Genomic DNA, 13,678 nt, shown 5'->3' with positions numbered 1-13,678 from the left:
CTGGAAGAAGCCATCCCTTCCACGTGTTTTAGCCTCCATTATACTTGGTCTAGTCCTTGCACAGCAAATAGTCCTGCTTGTGGGGAAGGAGTCTGTTTTGGGGCACCCTTGGAGGAAGAACTATTTTCAGTGGAGTATCTAGAGTAAGGGACTTCAAGGGGCTGCCTAGATAGCTAAGCCTGGTATTTTGCAATCAGAGCATCTAAAAGAACCTAAGATAATTGGAATGTGTTTTACTTACGAATCCTTCCCAGTTTATTGGATTAAAGTGTTTCCAGTGCCTTTGTGGTGGTGTTTCTGGGCTCAAGGGAGCCTAGGATGTGAACTAACATTTAAAGCACTACCAGAGTCGCAGCTCCTAAGTCCGTTTTAACTAAGTGGAAGTGACACATCCCCCCCCCCCCCCCCCAAATACAGTGTCTGGGATTAAAACAAAATAAAGGCTATGTAGTACATAGACTGTAACTAATATATTTGGGATACTAAGGTGGTTTTTTTAAAGCTTTTTTTAAACGAAAATTTTCCATACTGGTAAATGACAGCCATGTAAAGTAATGTTAGGCAGACTGTATGTGTGACTATTTGTTGAAGGAAAAGCATGTTTTCAGAGTGTGGTTTTTGGACTTGAAGACAGATTACACAAGCTCAAGAAGGCCCACCCCACATCCTGTGTAGAAAAGCAGTTCACAGAAATGCCCATTGTTCTTCAGGATTATAAGTCACTGTTTTCTGTCTGTCCTCTTGTTCAGAGTACTCTGTGGAAAACACTAATGCGGAGAAATGACAGCAGCTTAAAAAGTACTTGGTCCTGCCAGGTACTAGATACTGTGTTCTTACTGAAATGGGAGAGGGGAGGATTTTAACACGTGAGGTTTCCTGACTAGAAAACAAAGCTGTTGTATCAGTAGAAATAGGTCAGTGTTTTATTAGTTATGTGAATCAATTGATGATTGTCATACTAAGCCTGATGATTACTTGTATGCTGGACTTGTAGGCAGCCGTGCTGGTGTTCCCTGTCCTTAGGGGAGGAGAAGTTAAAAGGAATGCAAGTTGCTACTAACCTGATGTGTGTGGCTTCCCCCCCCCCCCCCCCCGACACTGCTTCGTCCCTGCGTGGTCTTTACTGTAAAAAGAGAGAAGGAGATATCTGGGTCTAGTATCCCCCTGAAAGAGATAGAGTGGCTAGTGTTTCTGAATCTGCCACCCACACTTACCAATGATGAGGTGTGTGCTATTCTGCCTACAAGTTAATGGAGCTACTTGTAAAGACAGCTATTGGGCCAAAAAGAGTAAAGACCTGTTTTCTTTACTTTTCTTTTTTTCTTCCTCTGTTTCACCTACATTATCATCTTTGAGATTTTTAAAAATCAGGATGCTGTTTTTCACTTTATATTTTCAAACAGGAGAAAACATTGTTTCAAGGTGAATTTTAAATGCTGATACTATTTTTTCTTATTTTTTAAAACAACAATTTGCATATATTCCTTGGTAAAGGTCAGTACTTATCTAAGAGCGAAACATTAATCATGTTAGTGCTTATACAGCTAAGAATAAGGCTGCCATGAGAGTTTTTAAGGCTGTATCCTGCTTTTCAGCAGTCCTCTGGAAGGAATCACCTCCCTTTAGTCACTGCCAGTCTCCTGACTGTTCAACATTCCCAAAACACGTGGCCCATAAAATAGGATTATAGGGAAGGCATTCAAGTAAGCAGAAGTTCCCTCAGGGTGAGATTTGCTTTCTCATCTGTAGCTCCTGTGTGCTCTAGATTTACTGTAGCCTTGTGTCCCGGCAAGGGATGACCCCTCTCTTGTTGACCGAAGCTTGGAAACAGCGCACAACAAACAGGGCAGTGTTGGGAGGGGCGTGTGTGCTCTGCTCTCAGAAGGTGCAAGGGCAGGTATGCTGCTGCTGTGTTTTGGGGAGTGCTTTCTGCCTGGGCTAGCTGGCAACAATAGAGTCCCCTTTGCAGTGTTTTTGGAAGGACACACCCAGTTATACAAGTTGTGGGAAACTAATCCTATTCTGTCTTTTTTCAGTGTCTGTGTGTAGCGGGAAGTGACCAGTCTCATGATGTGGATATAGCTGCCAAAAATCTGCAGTTAACATACAGCGCGCTCTCAGTAAATATACGTTATTGCTGAAGTGGCCCAGTGCTTTCAGTTAGTTATATTTTAGTATCTCCATATTTATAAGATCTGATGCTGAATTATGAAGGGAAGTAACAGCACATTAATTTGTGTTTTCTAAACATGAGGTAGAATATGTTGATACGACAGCAGGTAACTGAAAGTCTCGTGAATAATAGCAGCAACACCCGCTAGTATTTCACTTCATAATTTCTATATGGAGTCATTTATTTTGTAGGAAATGGCATAGTATAAACAACTACTAGAGTGGAATAATGTGTTAAGGCTGTAATGTTTACATTATGTTGTACAGATTTGGTATTATAGATCAGAGAAGAAGCAGAGTAACGTATCCATGACCTCAGCTCCAACAATCCTGCAATGTTATTGATACTGATTTAAATTAGTGTATATAGAGGAAACAGCTTAGAAACCTTGGAGAACTGGAAGTGTTCTCAATGAGTGACCTCTGCCAGCTTCTGCATGCAGCTTTGAAACAACAGCTCTGACTGCTGTGAGCTGCCCCGTTTGCCTTACTAGGTCATTAGTTTTGTGATATTAAAACTCACTGAAATCTGCAAACCGGGACACACTGCTAAACTGAGAAGAATAGATATAATCACTCTGTATTAAAGAGTTGTAAGCCAAACAAACGTCCATACAGGGGTCTTTACCGATGTATTTAAATCTGTTCAGTAACAAAGTATGTTACTTAATGATTCACCCAAGCAGCTCACATAGCCCTGTCAGTCTGTGCTTCCTGCCCTCCCGCAGTACACCCTTGTACCAGCACTAGCATTCAGTTAAACTCCACTGTTTTGGCAGAAAACTATTCACTTTTCTTGCAGTGGTAGACTGATGCCATGTTAGCTCTGTGAATGGCTTCTTGTGGGGTCAGATGAGTGGCAGGGCTAGTGCAAGGGATGAAAGAGTGGGAACTTCTCGTTTTGGCAGCAGCTGATGATCAGGTTGGCTTTACTGTTTTGTGAAACCACACCTGTAAGTTTGGTGTGGTTGTTAACTCTCTGAAAAGTTGTGATGTTTAAGGCCATCCCTTCCCCCAGCTGAGCATTTCCCTGTGGTAGGCACAGCTGCTCCTGTTCTCGGCCGCTGCAGGCAGCGATGGTGGGGATGTGCTTAGCTGGCATCTGCTAATGCAGGGATGGGCACCTGTGAGCCCTGGCTGTGGGAGCAGGAGCTGCCTGCTCGAGATGGGCACCTGTGAGCCCTGGCTGTGGGAGCAGGAGCTGCCTGCTCGAGATGGGCACCTGTGAGCCCTGGCTGCGGGAGCAGGAGCTGCCTGCTCGAGATGGGCACCTGTGAGCCCTGGCTGCGGGAGCAGGAGCTGCCTGCTCGAGATGGGCACCTGTGAGCCCTGGCTGCGGGAGCAGGAGCTGCCTGCTCGAGATGGGCACCTGTGAGCCCTGCGGGGCAGTAGTGTTCGCAACCCTTTTGAGCTGCGGTTGAAGGAGAGCTTCAGTCTACACCTGACCTTGTGATAGGTTTTCTAGAATCTTTCTAGAAAACTCTAATAGAATGCCTTTTGGTAGAAGTGGGATTCAGATGACCCTGTTGGCATGTTTACCTTAAGATAAGATGAAATAAAAGTGCCTCTTTCTCTTCTATGACTGAAGTCTAGACTCGGGTTTGGAGAGCTACTTTGAGGTAGATGAGGCATGCTGAAGGAGGCTGAGGACTTCAGTGCACTTTTCTGGAAAGTAGAGAAAGAAATCCGCTTAATAAAGACAAGTGCAAGAATGGCTGCCCAAGATCATTGGCAGTGAACTAGTATAATTTCAAGGAAAAAAATCAGAGGGGTTACAAATCCTAGCCACTCTATCTAGATACTCAAACTGGTGTCAAAATACTGAATTCAGATTGCATGCCAGGGTAAGACAGTAGGTTATTGCCGCCTTGAAAAAAAATCTTCATTTTTCCATGTGGAGTTTAAAGGCCCTGAACACTGTATATCCGAGGACCTACTTTTACTGCTTGCTGCTATGAGTGGCACTGGAGGTTACTAAAACTGGAAGAAGTTAGATGAACCAGGCCCTCTTTCTCATTTTCTATTTGGTTCAGTCGTTAGTGCTCCTGATAAACCTTCATATATATATTCAGTTTCAGTGGCTTTTTATGCTTAGTTGTGCTTCCTGTCTCATATTAGCATAATGATGTCATTCTCGTCTCAACGCTGCAGAGAAAACATGGTTGTACGCTCTTACTGACCGTCTGTAAGAAAGGCTGTACCTCTTTGCTGCTGGGAGACCTTGCTTTTGTTTTCTTGAAAGCCACGTGGAGGGGCTCCCTTTTCTCAGCCTGCTCTGCCTACCAGTAAGGAGCAGAGCAAGAGGAGCAGGCAGCAGCAGCGGATCCTTCCCCCATGCCAGCTTCTACTTGGTCAGCCCTTCGCCGAGAGCACCTGGAGCCTGTGTAATGCCTGCCTCTTGCTCTGTAGCCCCATATGGAGCTATAGAAGGGAAGAAATGGGTAGGGAATACGCCAACCCCTCAAGCAAACGAAGCAATGGAAAGCTGTAACAGGAGCTTCCAGTGCACCCCTCCTGGCAGGCAGCACTGAGAGCTGCCGGAAAGTGCTGAGAAAGTCCTGGCTTGCTATTGCTGCTTCTGTGGTCCGGGAGAGCAGCTGGCCCTGCCAGGGGGGCACAGGGTTCTCCGTTCCTGTGATCCTTCTGACTGTTGGGAGAAGGCAGTGGGGATGTGAGCCATATTCCTGTAGGAGGCCTGCTGCAGGGGAGGGAGGAGGGAAGCAGACAGGCCCCAGCACAGCTGGTGAGAGTACGCTTGGGCCTGCTGCTCTTCCTGTGTTGTAAAAATACTCGGTTTACAACAGCGCAGGCTGTACTGTGTAAGTAGCCGTTGTCCGGAGAGTTTCAAGTGAGAGAGATCAATGCGCTCAAATGAACTGAGAAAAATGTTGGGAAGGCTGTGTCCCCTTAAATCTGGCAGGAAGGGGCTCTTCCAGTGTGAGTCATCTGCAGCTGTAGAGGAGCCCTCAGCAGCAAGCAGCGTTTGCCAAGCTTGCCTTCCTCCCCTGTGCTCAGTGGAGCTGTTGGGCTTTCCAGAGTCAGGGGAAGGAGAAAATACCCCAGTTCATTTCTGGACTAGATACACATGGGAGAATTCCCTAGATGCCACTGGTGGGCTTTTTGTTGTTTTTTTTTTTTTTTTAAATTGCTCAGCTCTACATAAGGAAGTTGTGTGGCTTCAGGCTCCTGCCCAGCCAGACTAAAACCCAAAGCCCATCCTCAGGAAACACAATAGTGTTGATCTGCCTGTTGCTACAAAGGAAGTGGCTTCTGTTAAAAACCAACAAGCAATCTGCTCGAGTTCATAGTTTGGGCGGTTGCCAGGCTAAATTTAACTTAAAGATATTTAACCTTTTTGGCTTTTGTGTTTCCATTTTCTTAAGACTTTTCTGCTTCTTCCTACCGTTTAAACCTTGCAAATGGCAGTTCTTTCACACAACTTAACACTGGCCTTTATTTAGAAAAGGCAGAATTATTAACGAATTGGGTCTTTGGGACAGTGACGGTATTCCCCAGTGTTCTTAGTATGTTAGCAAACTGAGGCCAAACCGTAAGCAGCTGTGGTGTTACTCTTGGCAATCAGTTTTTGATCTGAATTTGACAGTGGAAATACGATACACTGTTGCAGCAAAGATGATATATGAAAATCAGACTTCTGATATTTGGGACATCCGACGCCCTCTTGTGTTCATTCTACTTGAGTATTGGAATACAAACAGCTTCTGAGGGAAGTCTCACTGTACACGTACAATCCTGCAGTGTTTCCGACTCGGTTTTAATCTGCCCAGACTGGGGCATGCTTGGGTACTTGCATCTCAGTTGAACATAATTCTCATGTGTAGCAGTTCCTTCACAAATGTGCAAAGTTCACTCCAACTACACAACATACAGAGAGTGAAGTTTTGGATGTACAGAAGTGACTTTTGCCTTACTTGTCTCTCTTTGGAAGGCTTTAGATTTAATCAAAAGTAGCAATGTTAGCTAACTATTGAATTTCTTTGGGCAAAACTCTGAGTCTTGAAATATACTGACTGTTAAGAATATGATGCAAGTTTAGATTTCTTTTGATCTAGACTATATGTTTGATTGTTCACCTCCTTGTGCTGCATACTATCAGGAAAATGTGCTGCATCTCCCCAGAAATCACACTCTAGGGGGCAGATAGTGAATATACTTTTTCAGATTGCCCACAGCAGATGCCTGAAAATACCTCATTTCTCCAAGTGGCTGACTGTAAGGTGCAAAAGAGGTAAGATAACTTACAAAGCTGACTAAGTAGCCAGCTATGACGCTTCTGAAAATGTGGGCCACTCAGTGCCTTGCTACCTAAAGCAATACATCTTACTGATCTATTTATTTATTATGTACCCACGGCTAGCAGTGGAAGCTTGAAGTTGTTCTAAGGACAAACATACCATATTATTTTCTGGCGTGTTGCAGAGTCCCGAATGTATTGGTACCTCTGAGATACCAAAAAACATGAACTCTTCCTCTTGCCAACGTTGTTCTGTCTCTTCAGAGATTAAGTGCTGATTATTTCAGGCTTGTTCTAGCCGGGGCTACCTGACATTCTGTGATGATGTTTCTAGTGGTTTCTATCAGTGTAACTCTTGGCTTGAAAGCTCCTGTGAATTATAATCATTTTGAATAGCGGTAATTAGAATATGAAACAAGAATGGCCATATTGGATATGGTTGAAGATCTGTCTAGCTCAGTGTCCTGTCTGCAGCAGGCACCACAAGCAGGTGCCTTGATGAAAGCCTAAGAACAGGGCAAGCCTAAATGATAGGTTCTTTATTGCTTTTCCAGCCTCCAACCATTTGCTCTGCAGGTGCCTCCTGAGCTGTTTGTGGGCTTTGTGTGTTTACTAAACCTTGACAGATTTCATTTCAAGGGTTGTCTAGTCTTCCACTGACACCGATACAAACTTTTGGGATTTACAGCATCTTTTGGCAAGGAGTGCAGTAGCTGGACTGTCCCATGTGTGGTGGACCGCCTCTTTTTGTTTTGAGCTCTCCTATGAGCTTCATTTTGGAAGAAAAGTGAACAGCTGCCATCCATGATGCTCATGATTTTATAGCCCTCTATTATGCTCTTTCAGTTGTCTCTTTTTCAGACTGGAGAGTCTGATCTTTAATCATTCTGAATATAGAAACTGTTCCATACCTTTGACTCAAAAATTCCTAGCATTTGATTTGTTTTGATCTCTTTGAGCACCGAGTTGATTTTTTTTTTCCTGTCATTATCTCATAGCTTTTGAATGGTAATGGTCAACTCAGAGCACGTATGTAGGCTTGTATGTGTCTTCCCTTGTGCATCACAGTATATTTATCTGCATGGAATTCCGTTTGCCATTTTCTTGCCCGTTCACTACTACTCGTGCAATCTGTTTGTAGTTCTTCAGTTAGCTCTCATCCTCACTACCCTGAATGACTTAGACTTAGTATCATCAGCAGGCTGTCCCGTTCCTGTTTGCCCCCTCTTCCAGATATGCTTTCCAGACAGCTCTACCACCAACCCCCCACCCTCCTGTTTGTGGGGTGCACTCATGAACTGCACCCATGAACTCACTGCACTCATGAACTTTGTCCACTGTGAGAACTGACCCTCCTATCTTCTGTTTCCAGGCTTTTAACAATTATTTACCCCTGCAAGGACCTTCCCTCTTAAGTCACAGCTGCTTGCTTTCCTTAAAAGCCTTTTTGAGGAACATTGTTGAAAACCTTTTGGAAAGGGCAATTTTCAGCCAAACCATCCTCATCCATGTTGGCTGCTGAGCCCTTCAGAGAAGCCTGATAGGTTCTTGAGGCAGGATTTCCTTTTACAAAAGCCATATTGATCCTTCCAGAGTTATGTACAGTAACTTAATAATTTTATTCTGCTTAATAATTTTATTCTTACAGTTTATACTACTTGCTGGTGGGTGAATTGTAGCGAGTTATGGCTCTCCTAGTGGTGGTTTGACTCTGGGAATGTGACTTTTTTGTGCTTCGGTTTTCTTCTCCGTAGAATTATTACAATGTTGCTGCAGCACTATGTGGTGGTTCTGTAGAGGACAGTAATAGCTGTGAGATTTTTCAGACAATCAAAACCAGAATGCTGCATAAGTGCATAGAATAATGTTGCATATACAAGTTATTTTGCTTTTAAAAATCTAATGGTTACCTGCCCTGTTGTTGTCACTAGTACAATAAAAAGGATTGGATTATGTTTTTGTACATACTTTAACGTTACAAAGAGCTATTTGCCCAAATGTTAGGGCATGCTTGAATTTGACCCAGTGAAGACTAGAATTTGCTTTAGGCCACAGGTGGGATTTTTCTGGGTCTCGGCTGGAAACTTTTTGCACTTGGGCAGCATTGGTGTTGGAGGAAGGGATGAAAGGGCTGGTTCTGGCAGAGCTGTTCCAAGCCTTGGAAGTTCTCGCTCTGCCCTAGGGGCTATCTATCATGCGCTTCTTAGCTACGCTGCTCACTCTGAGGGCCTGTTTCATGATTGCATCTGATGCTTTGTGATGAATACCCCAGACAGGTATTGGGGAATCTGCAGAGCATTAGAGGATGATGTAAGACCTGCTTTTCCTTTGACCAGTGAAGTCTCATCTCCTGCTTTTCACTTTCATGAAGAGGATGAGGAATGGCTCCAGGCAGAGATGAAGGAAAAAAGACTTTGTCTGTAGTAGGTAGATCTCTTGCAAAGTACAGAGTGAAGCTCTTCAAAAGACAGCACAGCTTTACTTGTATGGTTTACATAGCTGAAATAGCTAATGTAAATGATTTCAGGGACAAATCTCCAAAGAGAATCAGTCATTCTCAAGTACAGGATGTTGTTGTTAATTTGAGCAAAGTGTGTGGTCGTTGTTGTTCCTTTATTAAATCTTCCTACTTTAAAATGTCAACAAAAGGCTCCTTGTGGCCGCATGGCTCAACCTCCGTGTTTGAAAACCTGACAGTGCCAGGTCTGATGCAGCTGCTGGTAAAAGAGCGTTTGGATGTTTACTCCTAAATTATCAAATGAAAGGAAGCAAAATATTGGGGGGAGGGAAGGGGGATGATGACACTCGAACAAATCCAGCAGCTTGAGAGTAAATTATTCTCTTCAGGTTACCGAGCAGCTGCATTACTCTTCAATGAATAATGCAGTAACAGTTTCTAGAAGACTGGCAGTTATATTGTAATGTTTTGGCGAAACAAATGCGCATAGTATATTAACTTATGCCTGTTAGGTGTGTGGATTGAAATGTATGCGCTGAATATGCGTAAGAACTGTCAGTGCTGAGGTGCAAGGGCAACACATGCTTTGATAACCACTGAAGACTGAAACCAAATTGACATTTCACATCCCACCCATCAGCTGTTCCACAGTAAGTGTCTGTGTGCATACTTTTCCCTATAATCCCCAATAGTAAGCATGAGGCAATTAAAAAAAGTAACATAAGTAACATACTCACATTTAAGGGAAGAAAGGAGGAGGCAGGTAAGAGCATGTGCCTAGATAATCCCCGCAGAGCTGCTGGCTTGTGGTACCTGGCTTGTGCATTAATTTCAACGTTACAGCAGTTAACTCTTGCCTTTACAAAAAAAAAAAAAAGTTTAAAGCTATGTAAAGTATTTTCCTACTCGTGTCTAAGAGCCTGCTCTGAGTTTCAACTGTTGCCACATTTTGCTATTGCATGCAAGTTTGTCTTTCCAGATGAGTATGAATAGAGTTCAAATGCATCTATTAATAATCAGTGGAAAGGGTGTCATAATGTGAAGTCTGGTATTGTTAAAAGATCCTTGAAAACATGCTTGGAAAGGAACTGCCTTGTTCTTAACATGGCTGCAGGTCTGGCAGCAGGAGCTCATGAAGAGCTGTGGGAATTAGCTGAATAGACTCCCTGTAAGTGAGGAGAGCTAGGAAGCTCTATGCTTCGGATCTAAATTAACTTCTTTTTAAATCCCTTTGGGTAAATGGAGGTAAATGATTGTTCTTTGCTAATGAAACACATTGTGAAGCAAAGGCACATGCAAGAAGAAAAAGAAAAAACCATTTAAAGTCAAATGGAACATAGCATCAGGGAGTTTGATTTTTTTTTTTTTTTTTAGTCTATCATCTCATAGATTAATCGCAATAAATGAAAAAATAATTTTAAAAGAGGGAAGTGGAGAAAGGACACGATAAAGATGAAATGTGCATTTTTAATTACTCAGTTCCTCTGAGCAGAATCTCTTCATAATTAAGTTAAACTATTTACAGTGGTGTTCTTTGTAACATTTAATGCAATGCACTGTATTTTCATGTCAGTAAGTGTGACAGTGCTGAGTCTAAGCCATAGTCAGGAAAAAAAAAAAAAAACAACCCACTTCATTTTCTGGTGAATACCACAAGGCCTATCAGGACTTCCATAACTATGAACAGGTACTTTACCCCAAATCTGCTTTCTTTTGGCATCAGTTAAATATCTTATAATGCTATATATAATGGTGCCCTCTGGTGACTCCAAAAAGATTTATAGTAGAATAAAATAAAAAACAAGGCAGAACTTGCTCTGCTAGGTGGAAGTATACTGGCCAGTATTCATTAAAGATACACAATTAAAGCTCGGATTAAAGCTCCTGGGGCTCAGCTGGACAACATACATGAGGAACATACAGAAGAGGTCTATAATTAACTCCAAGTGGTGTAGGAGCAGAGCTGTAATGAGTAAGACAGTCTCCCATGCTACCATAAACCAGTTTCCTATGCATTCATGATAAAAAGGAACTTGACTTTTGACCCTACAAACTGATCATTTATTTTCTTATGCCTAGACAAAAAAAAAAAAAATTAAAAATGGCAACAGCAGCAAAATCTCTTATTGAGTCCAGCTAGTGGAAGGTAACGTGAAATATGTTAACTGATTATATGAGATTTCAGAAACAAACTAGCTGTGCAAGAGCATGTCTTTTGTATATTCTGCTGTTTGTTTCACTTGCGCGCAGCGCCTGGAAAGCTGATCTCTTCAGTGTACTACTTTCTCTCCTGGGTATTGCTTTTTGTGTGTACGAGCTATCTGCAGCATCTAACTGATGTCTGTAGGCTTAGTGCCTCTTGTTCACTGTGCTGGCACACAGGACCTCCTTCAGTGCAATGAGTCTAGTGCTCATGTGGCCGTTAATCTGTTCCGGTCAAAAATAAATCTCTTACTTGCAGGGTTGTGTTATTTTTCAGTAAGATCTGTGGCCATATAATCACTAGTGCAGACATAAGGAAGCCAGTAAGTATGTGTGGCTGGGGACGGAGGGAATAGTTGTGGGCAGGACTGCCCCTTTCAACATCACTTCCACTTTAAATCCTAACTATGAAGACTTATCCTAAACAATGGTGAGAGACATCACTGCTGAGAGAATGAGAATATCACACTTTGAAGCATTTAGCCCAACAGAAAGTCCATTCCCGAGCAGATGCAGGCAAGATAATGGATAGGGAGTAAAAGAAAAAAAAAAAAAAAGAAGAATAAAACTGTTGATAAGTTTGTATGGAGTATGAATAATTATCTTATTCAGTCATTATTTATTGAATTTCCAAATTAGGTATATACTCGCAATACCAAACGTATCAGGCTCAATAACTCCTCTGCTTATTAACACTGTGTTTATGAGAAGATGGAGCTCCTCCCATTCATGTTCTTTACACAGTGCCTAAAGGGCTGTTTTGCAATCAACTAGCTTTTATGTATATATTCTCTAAGAAAAAAATAAAGGATTAAAAAAATATTTGTTTTGACAACTATTTGATTGTAGATTGTAAGGTTAGGAGATGCTGTTGTGGTTTTATTCTCACTTCCTGAATAATCTTCTCCAATAATCTTTTCATTAAGACAAGATCTTCCCTTTGAACAAAAGGCTGTATTTGGGGAAAGTACCCAGTCTTGATTTTTATAGGCCAGTTTGTATGTGTAGAGGAGTTTGTGCTGTCATTGTGATGCATAGTAGTACATCAGAGAAGGGTAGCTTTTTCTGCACCAGCCTTTACAGCATTTCAGTGTACATATCTTGTGTTCCTGGCCCGGGCAGTTAGCCAGTTTCCTCTAGAAGGAGGAAAAAAAAAATCCACTGATAAATTCCTGTACCTGTAGTGTGGCACTGTGTCTCTGAACACTGGAAGAACATGCAGCAGTGAGTACTTTCCGTAGTTACCATGCCAACCTCACATTTCTAGCTGGGCTGATGTATCAAGAGTTCTGCCCCTGCTTCTTATGGTTATGGCTCCTTGGTTTCTGCCTGCTGGCCTTGTGATTTTCTTTTTTTTTTCCCAAAAAGATGCCTGCTGCTGAACTAGTTGTTATCTTAGCTCCTGCTGCCATCACAAATCCTTGTCGCGCCTTGTGTGCAGCAACTTGTGTCCAACCAGCTGCCCCCATCAAGGCACTTAATTGCATTCTGGATAAAGGGTGGCTGTTGGGCTTGGAGCTTGCTGCCTGATCACCCTGTGAAGGTGTGTTTAATGTCTCATGCTTCCCACCATCTCACAGTCTCTGGATTTATAAGAACAGCCGTGGAAGGAGCCATGGGTTTTGATATGGTTGTATAACAGAGAAACGCTGCCCATCCGTGTAGGGCTTTTCAGCTGGGTGGGAAACTTGTTATGTAACATACTGTCAAATTACAGAGAAAGCGTGGAAGAGAAGTGATGTGATTAACATGCCCATTAAATGGTCTTTGCTTTCTTTTCTCCATCCATGATAACTTAAGTTCTTTCAAAGGGTTTAGTGCTGTGCTCATGGCAGAATAGTGTAACTTTTCATAACACCTTCTACCTTGATGCAGAGCATGGAGGAAGTTTCTTCCACCAGTAAAATGGCTGCCACTACAGGTCATCAGCCTGAGCAGCAGTAACTTAAGAGAGGATGTGAAAACACCTTAGTTAGCTGAAACTGCTGGGAAAATCAGGTCAACAGAATGCAATTCTTCTTTCTATGTCTCGTTATGGTAGATCTGGGAACAGTTCACTTTGAAAAGATACTGGCTACAGTAGATGGGTTTTTAGAAATACGGAGAACCATGCAGAACTACAGAGAAATTCCACAGCCCAAGTAGGTGAAGAAATCCATCGCCCTCATCCATGAGAGGGAGTCTCCAGTCAGACAGCATCTCCACCAACGTGTTGGGACAAATGACTCAGCTCTGCAGTGGAGAAGAATGTCCCCAGTATTGCTTTTGGGGAAGTACCTTCACTTGCAGGTTTCTCATTCAGGATTTAATTAGCTTGTGAACGCTCATTAATCCACAGAGCCCCAGGTGGCACAGCTGCAGGCGAATTCCACTCATGCTGATGAGGCTGCAAAGCTGTAAGTGAGCCTGATGAGGCCTTTGATGAGTTCTCCAGTATAACTACACCAGTAATTGTCAGGATGTATTAAGTAAATAGAGGTTAGTTGTTCTCTCAGCCCTGACTTACTGCAGCACAGGTTTGTAATCATCCTATCTTATCAGGAATGAAGTGCATGAGGCGTGGTGAAGGAGGCAGTGTTTGCTGTTCACTG

The 13,678-nt window shown here is 42.7% G+C and overlaps 1 long non-coding RNA gene across 15 annotated transcripts in view; it reads left to right on the top strand.

Annotated features, from left to right (window-relative positions):
• LOC104140583 (uncharacterized) overlaps window positions 1-13,678 on the top strand; it is a 115,572-nt gene that overhangs the window by 18,448 nt on the left and 83,446 nt on the right. The gene's annotated exons all lie outside the window — the stretch shown is intronic.

The sequence above is a fragment of the Struthio camelus genome, chromosome 1 (assembly GCF_040807025.1).
Source record: "Struthio camelus isolate bStrCam1 chromosome 1, bStrCam1.hap1, whole genome shotgun sequence".
NCBI lineage: Eukaryota > Metazoa > Chordata > Aves > Struthioniformes > Struthionidae > Struthio > Struthio camelus.
This window is presented reverse-complemented; position numbering and strand designations above follow the sequence as displayed.